The sequence below is a fragment of the Papaver somniferum genome, chromosome 10 (assembly GCF_003573695.1).
Source record: "Papaver somniferum cultivar HN1 chromosome 10, ASM357369v1, whole genome shotgun sequence".
Lineage (NCBI taxonomy): Eukaryota > Viridiplantae > Streptophyta > Magnoliopsida > Ranunculales > Papaveraceae > Papaver > Papaver somniferum.
The window spans coordinates 118,195,718-118,206,560 of NC_039367.1; positions in this window are offsets into that span (position 1 = coordinate 118,195,718).

Sequence of the window (10,843 nt, forward strand, 5' to 3'; positions counted from 1 at the left end):
CAACATTCTGAAGAGGCCATAATACAAAATAAAAAGTTAAGGCAAGATCAATGGGTTTTTGCACGAAAATGCAAGGACGTCCTGCGATTTTGTCGCAATGAATGTGATTTTGAAAAGAAACAAAAATCACTTCGCAAAAGGCTGCGAAGTTATACAATAAGAAAAATTATATGAAATCTCTCATTTGGATTTAAATAACAGAGGCAAGTATGGGAATGTATGAAATTAGAAAATGTTATTTATCTCCATATGAGAGATTTACTCAAAAATTCAAGAATTAATAATTATATTGATTAATTGTATTGCAAAGAAGAATTGTTTTCATTCATGCAGGTTAAAATGGAAGAAACACAAATATACAGAAAGAAGAAATAAGTGTACAAGTATTACAAAGAATCAAAGAAAGAAGTAAAGACTATTTCTTGGTTAATCCTCATTATCTTCACCACACTTGTTTCCTTCTTCATTTGCGTCAGAATCATTATCACCATCAGAACTTCCATCACTATCGGACTCTTCATCGTCAGCTTCGCTATCAGAGATAATCAAACTGGGAGTATTCTGTGGGATTTCTTCTAAAATACAAGGATAATCAGAATGAGGGATATTATGATCATCACAAACCATCTGGATGGTTTGATTGCGAAAGTGCATAACGTCATTTTTAAAATTCTCAACAGTGATTATGATTTGATTCTTCAATCTAGAATACTTGTCGCTGCGAGAAGAAAGATTCTTTGCGAGTTCCTTCTTTTCAGCTTCAAGTTCTTCAATCTTTTCACGATATTTATTTTCAGAATCTGCGAACAAAAGGGAACCAATTATTAACTTGATGAAAATTCATAAGAAGCAAAAGATTAGTAAAGAAGAGCAATTAGCAACCTTCTATGTCAGAAATCATGTCTCTAATCAAGGTTGTATGTTCAACTTGGAGACTAACATTTACGCCTAAATCTTTTCTAGCATCATCTAAAATTTTAGCATCCCAGACAAATTCATCCTCACTACTTATGAGAAGACGAGAACGAATTTGACTTTCCCTTTCGCAGAGTTCAATATTCTTGTGGTTAGATTTATCTCGCTCAAGTTGAACTTCAAGGAGAGCCTCTTGGAATTTCGCTAAAGCCTTGGCACCTTGATCAGAGATACGATCCTTATCATCTATGAGACCGCTAATTTTGGTTCTTAATTCATTGGTTTTCTTTTTGGAATCAATAAGGAGACGCTTAAATCTGTTGGCTAAGCCTAAACTGGATCTATGATCAATTTCTAAGAGGCGAAATTTCGATCTAAGTTCATTTAGAGAAAGAGATGAAATTCTATCATTTGAAAAGCTATTTAAGGAATTGTTAAGACGTTCAAGAAGGGTATCATTATCCAAGGCATTAGGAAATGAGCGAAGAAGGGTGGCTTCATCAGAAAGACCATGTATGTCTGCAAAAAGGATTATTTAAATAAGATAAAACAACAAGATGAATTAATAAAGAGAAAAGAGAAAAGTAACATACCATAAAGCTGACTATTAGCTTGTTGAAGACTAGAAATTTTATTCTTATACGAGGAAGAATAAATTTCTAATTGTCTATTTTTCTCGCGAAGACTTTTAACTTCAGCTTCCAATTCTTCATTCTTTTTGCGAAATTGAAGATTTTTCTTTTCAAGATTTTCGCGTCTTCTCTCCAGATCTGAGGCAACAACAAAAGAAGCTTTTCCAGCCTGCGAAAAGAAATAAAAAATATTAATATAGAAAGATATTTTGAGTTATAACAATAAAAAAAAGTAAAAAGATAAAAGTATACCAGACTATTGAGAGAATGCAAGAAGTCGGGAGTCATTGATATAGAAACTCCGCGAAGAGAGTTATCACCATCCAGTAAAGGAACATCACAAAGGGTAGCGAGAGCTTTGCAGGTATTTGCGAATTGGCTATCTCCCATCCCTTGTAGAGAATCAGAAAAGAGGCCAGAAAGCTTAGCCATAGAAGATTCAGGTGGATAATCTTCAGTTGCATCAAGATCATAATTATCTTCATCACCCTTATCACTTTCAGAACTTTCGTTAGGAATAACATTTAAAGGAGAAGGAGAACGAACTTTTCTTTTCTTTGGAGGAGGACCAGTTGATTTTTCTTTGCGAAGAGAACTTTTACCTTTATCACCAATCTTCGCAGCATCAGCAATTCTTCTACTTCAGCAATAATCTTCACACACAGATAGAAATAAGAAATGGAAGCATGGAAGTAACAGTACTATTTAAAGTCATAAAAGAAAATTTCTTACCTCATCTGTGTATGAGCGAAGAGCTAACAGAGTGCAAGATTTCCCAGTCCTGTTATAACTATCTTTTAGTTTTTGGATCTGCGGAATATCGCAAGAGTTAGCGAACAGAATAATAAAAATCAATAAAGAAGTATAAAATGAGTTAAAGGGGAGAAGTATACCTCTTTCTCCTTCTCGGGCCAGGAGAAAACCCAAGGTTGATATGCAGCGAGATTCGCAGGAAGAACGTTTGATCCAGCAATGTAAGGACCCTTTAGCATTAAAGGAAACACACACCATTTGTCATCTTTGGATTGAAGAGGAGTTGTATTTTTACCAGAATGCCAGTCAATATCTTGCATAAGAATTTTGGATTCATCAATGTTATCTTTCCTTCTTAATCGAATACCCCAGTGAGTATTCTCCTTCTTCATGGAGATAAGTTCGTAGTTTTCAAAGAAATTCGCCACTGTATATTTCTCAGCAACTATCTCTAGGTCTTCGAATTTTGGATCCCTAAGTTCTGTTGAGTAAAGAGATCCTCTACCAGCACCACGATTAGCGAACTCTAGCATCAGACGGATGCAGTCCCCACTTAGTTGGAAAATGGCTCGCGAAAATCTCGGATGAGCGAGAATTTCATAAAATAAAGGAATGTCTGGGTTATAAAGAGAAATAGGGAGACCTGCGATAATTTGACCTAGCGAAATTATGATTGATTGATCATCACAATTTTGATTGGAGAAAAGCTTGACAGAAAGAATTGATTTGGCATTCACACCAAGAATGGGGGAGAGTGTAAGACCTTTATTAGCAAGATATTTTTGGACATCTTGTAGATTATTCTCATATCTATGACCACTTGGAGCCATGTTTGAATATAGAGTATGGGAATGTGTAGAAAGTAAAAGAATAGAAAGAAGAAAAAATTACAGCAGCAGAATTTGCAGAAGAATGACAGAGTTGCAGAGATGAGAGAATAAAAATAGAAGAGAAAGTAAAAATAAAAGTGGAAAGAGGGGGGGAGAAGAGTATATAAAGAAAATTTACTTCTCGAAGAAATAAACACCATTAAGACGAAGAGACGTGAGCGGTTCAAAGGTAGCGGTTACAGAAGACGTGTCAAGAAATAAATGGAAGAGAGAGTACGTGTGATAAATGTGGAATATGAAAAGATAAGAAGTTGCGGCATTTCTCACATCATTATCTACTTTGAAGAGAAGATATGAGAAGAGGCAAGATGTAGGATCAGAATCTCGCAACAATTATGTCTCAGAGATTTTATCAATGGTATTGCACAATAGCGTCGCAGAACAATTTCAGAAACGACGTCAGCAAGGATCATGAGAAAGATGTGATAGTCTTGCGAAAATTAGAGAGCTTGCGAAGTTAAAATTTGTAAGGTTGCGAGAATGTCGCAAACCATATCCGAAAATAAAGGACAGATTAGCTGTCATCCACTATGTATTTCCTTATAAATAGTCATTCGAGTTGTAAAGGAGGGGGGGATCTTTTTTGAGTAAGAAACAAGTAAATAGGAAAGAGAAAATTTAGAGAAGAGTTCATTCTTGACTTCTTTATCTTTCTTGTAAGAACATTCAAAATTTAATCAATAAAATTAAGAGTTTAAACCTAAAAAATGAGTTGATCAACAATGAAATCATATGAGGGGTGTAGTGTAGGATTTCCTGCAACTACAACAACCATCACCTGCAGCTGTTTGGTTTTGAATTCTTATTTTCTGTTTGCTGTCTTATTTTACTATGAAATCCAGTAGCTAATTGCACCTTGATTAGGGACAATTTTGACGTCCGAACTTGATTTTACAATTGATATTTAAACTTTCTGTCTTCTTGCAATTATATTGTTATTGCTCATTCTCTACTATGCTAAAAGTGTTTATGAATTTATTTATCAATCGTTTAAGTTGCAAATTGAATGGTTGTTTTATGATTCTATTGCTAGTTTTGGTTTTCTTCGACCCGTAATTGTCTAGAGAATACAAACACAAGTAGCGATATATGGGTATTGACGATGGGACTTTGTTAAGTACCCATATGTAGAAGTTGACACTAGCAGGTAATTCATGCCTTTGATTTTATCACTAGGAACAACCTTATCTCATAAAACTTAGAGCATTTGTTTAAGTCACATCTAGAGGGCGTACCTCTAAGAAACTTGACAAGTAGAATCCGGTAGTCGAGCGCTTCCGCGTCCGGTGAACTTAGGAGATATTAACGTAATAGTTGAGCGTACTAATTATTCTAGGGTTGTTAGTAACGAGATACTTTGCAGAAACTAGCTATATCAATAAGATTCATGTTTTGTGACCGAGAAAGAGTTTTTGATCACTCTCATCCTCATTATTTGCATTTATTTGTTCACATTATTTTAATTCAGAAATTTTAATTGACAACTTTGACTCTCTACTCCCTTGGGAAGATCCTGCTTGTCCATATACTACTAGTTAGTTTAAAGAGAAGTAAGGAATATATTATTTGCGAGTTGACACCTCGTCAAAATTTGTGCCGCTGCCAGGAGCAGTCGGTAGTTTGAGTTGTTATTTAATTTTCTGTTTTTGCATTTAGTTTCATTCTTTGCATTTACTAATTTATCTTTTTAGAATATTATTTTAAGGTACAAACAATCATTATCTTGGTGTGTGCACAATTGGGAACAAGAGGTAAGTCTCTAAACGAGTTGTGTGCATAATGTTTCAAGATGTTTCCTTTTGGGAACAACACATATGGTTCACAAGACCGTACATTTTATGGTGAGCAATTTAATTCTCATTCTTATGACTTCCAACCATACTTGGGATATAATCAAAACCAATCTTTTGGATATGATGAACGATCACAAGGATGGGAGGATAGTTGTACTTTTAATCAGTTTAATTCTAGACATGTGTAGATGCTCGAACACATTCTCTATGAGCTAAAGGCAGTGGAACAACTTGGTAGACAACCAACCGGACCTTGTTTCAATGAGTCTTTCCCAATTCTTGATCGTATTTATGATCATTCACCCATTCAAAGGGATGAGACTTGGGCTGGAAACTATGAAAGTGGTGTGTATCCAAGTTTGCCGGAGCAATCTTCAAATCAGAAATTTGATAGTTTTGTTGAATCTGTTATTCTGTGATGCAACAGATGCTTCAAACAACACAACAATTTTGTGTATTTCAGCTGAGTTACAATGAATCACTCCAAGAACTTCAACGGAATATAGACAACATCAGAAATGGCATGAATCAAATTCAAGAAGAGCGGAACAAGGAAGAGGTTCATACTCATTCTAACATTACCATGGAAGCCAATATAGAATATGATGAATCCGAAGAAGACGAATACTTAAATGATGATAATAATGGTGTAACTAGCTCAACTCTTGATCGTGATAATAATCATTCACCTATTCAAAAGGAAGAAGTTGAGTCTAAAAACACTAAAGTTATTAATGGTAAGACTTATGTTGTGTATGAGAGCGATGATGATTATGACTTCTTTGTGAATAACACCCCTAATTCAGAGATTGTAAATACTTTAAATGAGAAGTCAACTTGTGATGAAGACCGTAAGGATTACGATGACTTACTTGGAGCAGATTTCGATTCTGATGATGAAGATTTGCAAGTTATGGATATAGAAGAAACTGATGAAGAATGGCTCGTAAAGAGTTTGAATGAGAATTGCGATACTTGTGATGTAGGAGAATCAATGGACTTTTTCAGAAGTACTAAGGATCCCGTGATGCGTGAGATTATGCGAGGTTTGTCTATCCCTTTACATGAATCTTTATCTAATGATGATCCTCCCAAACTAGAAGTAGCTTCCTAAAGAGTTGTTAATCCATCTTATAAGAAGGTACCTCATTTGGGGTTGGAATTGAATGCTTCTAAAGTTCTTTCTGAATTCCTTGCTTCTAAGTATCCACCATATATGTATGAATTTAGCGTCGTGCATGTTTCCATAAGAATTCCTTCCACTTTTGTTTCATATACATTTCCCGGTGTAGAAAGAACCAGGTGTGGGGGTGATTCCTATGTGATGATAGTTTCACTTTTGTTATTTTGTGCTAATATTCTTGTGAATCTATTGTTAGAATTGCAGATTGTTTTGTGGGTGGATCCTCAAATTTTCAGATTGTTGATATGTGGGGAGTCTATTTTGAATGTATCTCGTATGCGTCAATCAGGTGAACAATTCCAATTCTTACTTCCTTGTCTTTTTCAAGTATTCCTCTTATTCTTTTTGCAATGGTTTGAAACATTGAGGACAATGTTTGATTTAAATGTGGGGGTACGGTATAATATGAGCAAAAAAATTGACGTATACAAAACTCCATCTTTTAGAGATTTTTAAATAATTTAGAATGAACACTAGCCTTTCTAAGTAGATGGCATTTTTTCTTGACGGTGAGGTATATATTAGCTGAGTCGGGATTAGATTCCAACTAAATAGCTAGTTTAGTGTTTATCCTCTATTGTTCAGAAATAGCTATGAGTTGGAGTATCAGTTTATGTAATTTGTATATAATTTGTAGAGTTTCATGCCTTTAGTAAAAAAAAATAGAAAATAAAAATAAAAATAAATAAAAAATTGCATGATAAACTTCAAAATCTAGAAACTTGTGCCTCAAGGATGACACTAGACAATATAAGTGGATGGAACCATCTTGGTTGCAGGAGTTGAGGAACCCATTAACTAAAAAGACAGAGCTCAGGTGTTAGAAATTATATGATAGTTGTTACCATATCTCGGAATCGTCACCATATCACTTTCTGTTTTTTTATTTTTGCAAACTTTTTGTTTCTCTAAGTGATTTGGTGGGTCAACATCGAATTGTTATTACTGCAAGGATGAAATAGAGTGATTGAGTTCCTTAAATAAAAAAAAAGAAAAAGACCAGACCAGCCCAATTAGACCAATCGGAGTATATATACATGAAAAAAAAAAGAAACTTGGATAGCAAAATGTGTGTGTTCTCCCTGTCTTCGTCGCCTAAGCAAGCGTGGAACGCAGGATCCACGGGAATTACCATGTAATCTGCTGACAAGAAGCATGCGCTTGGATCCAAAATATTTAATCATGTTGTCAATTCGAAAAAAAAAACGAAAAAGAAAAAAAAAAGTGAAAAAAGAAAAAGAAAAAAAAAGTTATTATTATTATTGTTCAATTAATAAATCGACCGCTGGTTTCCTTGTATTTGCCAGTCGAGTTGATCTAGAATTAGGATTATCGACCACTGGTTCCCTTGTATATGCCAGCTGAGTTGATATTAGAATTCAGACCAGTATCTCAATCCATTAGGATTCTTAGGTTCATCTTGGCGGTGACCTTCAGACAGATATGGGAAACACCATTCACTTTAGTCAACATCGCAACCATCTATTTCTATATCCATCTTCTTAATCTATTCATGTGTGATTCTGGTTAGTTAGATTCCGAGTATTGTGGTTTGTTCGACTTTATGAGTAGAGCTTTGTCACCTATATATGAATTTGATTCGCATCTGGTGACTTCCTCCTGTAATCATTTTGGATTCGTTCATACATTCTTCACAGGTAGTTGGAATTTGGAGTAAAAGGTTTTGTAGGTACACCTTTTGTAAACCTTCACGAGACTAAAACTCGTCCGCTAGGGACACCTAGAGGTTTAAAGGCTTTTTATTTATGCTAAAAGTAACCGTAGCCTCGACGACACAGAGTTGTTGTATTTTAAGTTTTGTTCTGTTTGCTCGAGGACTAGCAAAGAATAAGTGTGGGGGAATTTGATAAGTGCTTAAAATACATCTTTCAAATATCGATTTCTTATGCTTTTCTTAGCTATTTTTCTTGTATTTTTGTATATTACGCTTCTTTTGCATTTTATAGGCATTTTAGAGTCACCGGAGCAAAAGAAGGAGAAATATGTGCAAAATGGATGAATCTGTCATTTCATAGGCAAGTGCTACTGGGAGCTCGGCCGAGTATAAGGGGCGACCATTTGACAAATTCACTAAAGACAGACTGAAGTTCGTTAAGGGGCATCTCCTCCTTTATAACTCAAACTGGTCGAGTCAAAGTGCAGTCTCATCACAGTATTATTTTTCTCCTCACTGAGCCGAGAAGATGCCTCTGCACCAAGTTCATTTGCCGGCAAGACTAGGCTCGATGGAGAAATCGAAGAGAAGTTTGTTATTGTTGGAGTTGAAACAAACACGGACAGTAATGAGAGTGTTGTCGAATTTTATTCGAGCAAGTTGAAGCCGAGATTACAGGGAGAAATGGATGCTTGCTGCCATTAATTTCCGCCGCCAAATTTATAATGAATGTTGAAGATTAGGAAGAATTTACACTCAATTGAGAGTCCTGAATGGTTTTATATTGATGGGTCTGTTCTAGAATTGTAAATGAATTGCAGGGAAGGAGGTAGAATGATCTCAGAAATCGAGAGAGACTTCATCTCAGCAGCACCATCAAACTGCACACAAGCTGCTCGAGTAAAGGCCTGAATGAAATGTTTTATTGTTGCTGCTGCGAATGAGACGGGTTTCAGCTGACAGATTCTTGAGCAAGTATGCAGAGAAGATAGTGATGTTGCCACCATGTTCATGCTGTTACTGATAGATGTAGGAGGTTGAGAATGAAGTTTGAATTTACATAGAAGTGGGAAACAGGTTATGAAGAGATGAACTGGTGTTGTTGTTGGAGAAAATGAGTTTTAATTAAAAAGATTTTATGGTCTTGGTATGGTTTGATCTAATGACCTAAGGGTCTAAGGATACTCACTCATTTTTGGGTGAATGAAGTGGAACCTTTAGTCCCACATTGTGGAAAACTAAAGAGGAGCTCCACTATATAATCATACACTTATGTATGAATTGTAAAACGTGGGTGGAGCGGGTGGGCAAAAATACATATTTTGTCCCATGCGATATACGCGTATACCATGCACCAAGTCCCTTTCCTACACGGATTTATTTTTGGGAGAATTTTTTCTTTAGGAATTTAATTCCAAAATTATTTTTTAAGAGTTTTATTTGTGGGAAATTCTTTTTACGAGTTTTACTTGTTTTTGAAGAAAACAAAAAACCTAACTTGATTTGCAAGTATCTCATCCTATAAATATGACTCGAAATTCTGTTTTAAAAAACACACAAGCAGCGACTATCTCTAGGTCTATTTTTCTTCTTCTTCTTATATTTTGTGCGGCGTTTTGCTTCCATCCCTGTTGCTGAGTTCAAGAGTGGGTAACTTGCGTTATGCTAACTCAAGTTATATCGGGCAGTCTTATCCTGGACACATCTTCGCACGTTGGGGTTTAGCATTACTTCAGAGTATACCCGCGAACTAATGTGTTAAGGACAGCTTGTTGAACCTGTGATTCTGCCCTCATCAATTTGTTCGTGGTAGAGTTGTTTGATACTGTTCTTTATATTTATTGTTTGATACATCTGACGTTTCTTCAATTGTTGCAAGATTCCAACAATCTTAACACATTATTATTCCTTGTAACAATGGGAAAGAACGATGTTGAAAGACCACAGAAGTTTAACGGAAAGGATTTCAAGAGATGGCAATCCAAGATGCTATTTTATCTAAGACATCATGAACTGGATTATGTACTTGTTCCACATGCTGAATTGATGAATGCTGAAGGTTTAACTGAGGAGGCGATCGAGTATAACAAGAGGTGTAATTTTCTGGCGAAAAATCATATCATGAATGGTTTGGAAGATGCGATGTATGATTTTTACAATGCTAAAGAAAATTTCAGTGCTTATGATTTGTGGACTGCGTTAGAAGCAAAGTATCAAGCGGAGACTGCAGGGAGCAAGAAATTTCTGGTGGCGAAGTTTATGGACTTCAAGATGACGAATGATAAACCTGTTGTTGATCAATTTCTCGAATTTCAACAGATCATTAATGAGATTCTTGCTGAAGGTATGGTCATTGATGAGACGTTTCAAGTATCTGCGGTAATTGAGAAGTTACCATCTTCTTGGTCTGAATACAAGAAAAAGCTAAGACATGAAACTGGCGAGATCAACATGGTTGAATTAGGAAAGAAAATTCAAGTGGAAGAGATGCTGTGCACCAAGGATAAGAACGTGTCTTCTGCAAGGGACATGAGTAACAAATCTCATATGACTGAACACAGATCTTACAAAGCTGGAAAAGGTGAGAGTAACAATCGTAACTCTAAGTGTGGTCCTCCCAAGAAAGGTATGTTTCGAAAACCAGAGTCTAGCATTACTAAAATTAAGGGTGCTTGTTATGCGTGTGGAGTTACTGGACATATGGAAGTTCACTGTAGACATCGTAAGGACAAAAAGGATAGTGCTAACTTGGTTGAAAAGAACAAGGACGAGTTTTCTGCAATAGTGTCTGAAGTTAATTTGGTGACCAATGTGATGGACTGGTGGGTAGATTCTGGAGCTACCAAGCATGTTTGTGGGAACAGAGACCTGTTCACCTCCTACCAGAGGGTAGGGGAAGGCGAGAAACTCTATATGGGTAACTCATATGCATCAGAGGTTGCAGGAAAAGGAAAGGTCGGTCTGAAGCTCACATCTGGCAAGACTCTCACATTGAATGAAGT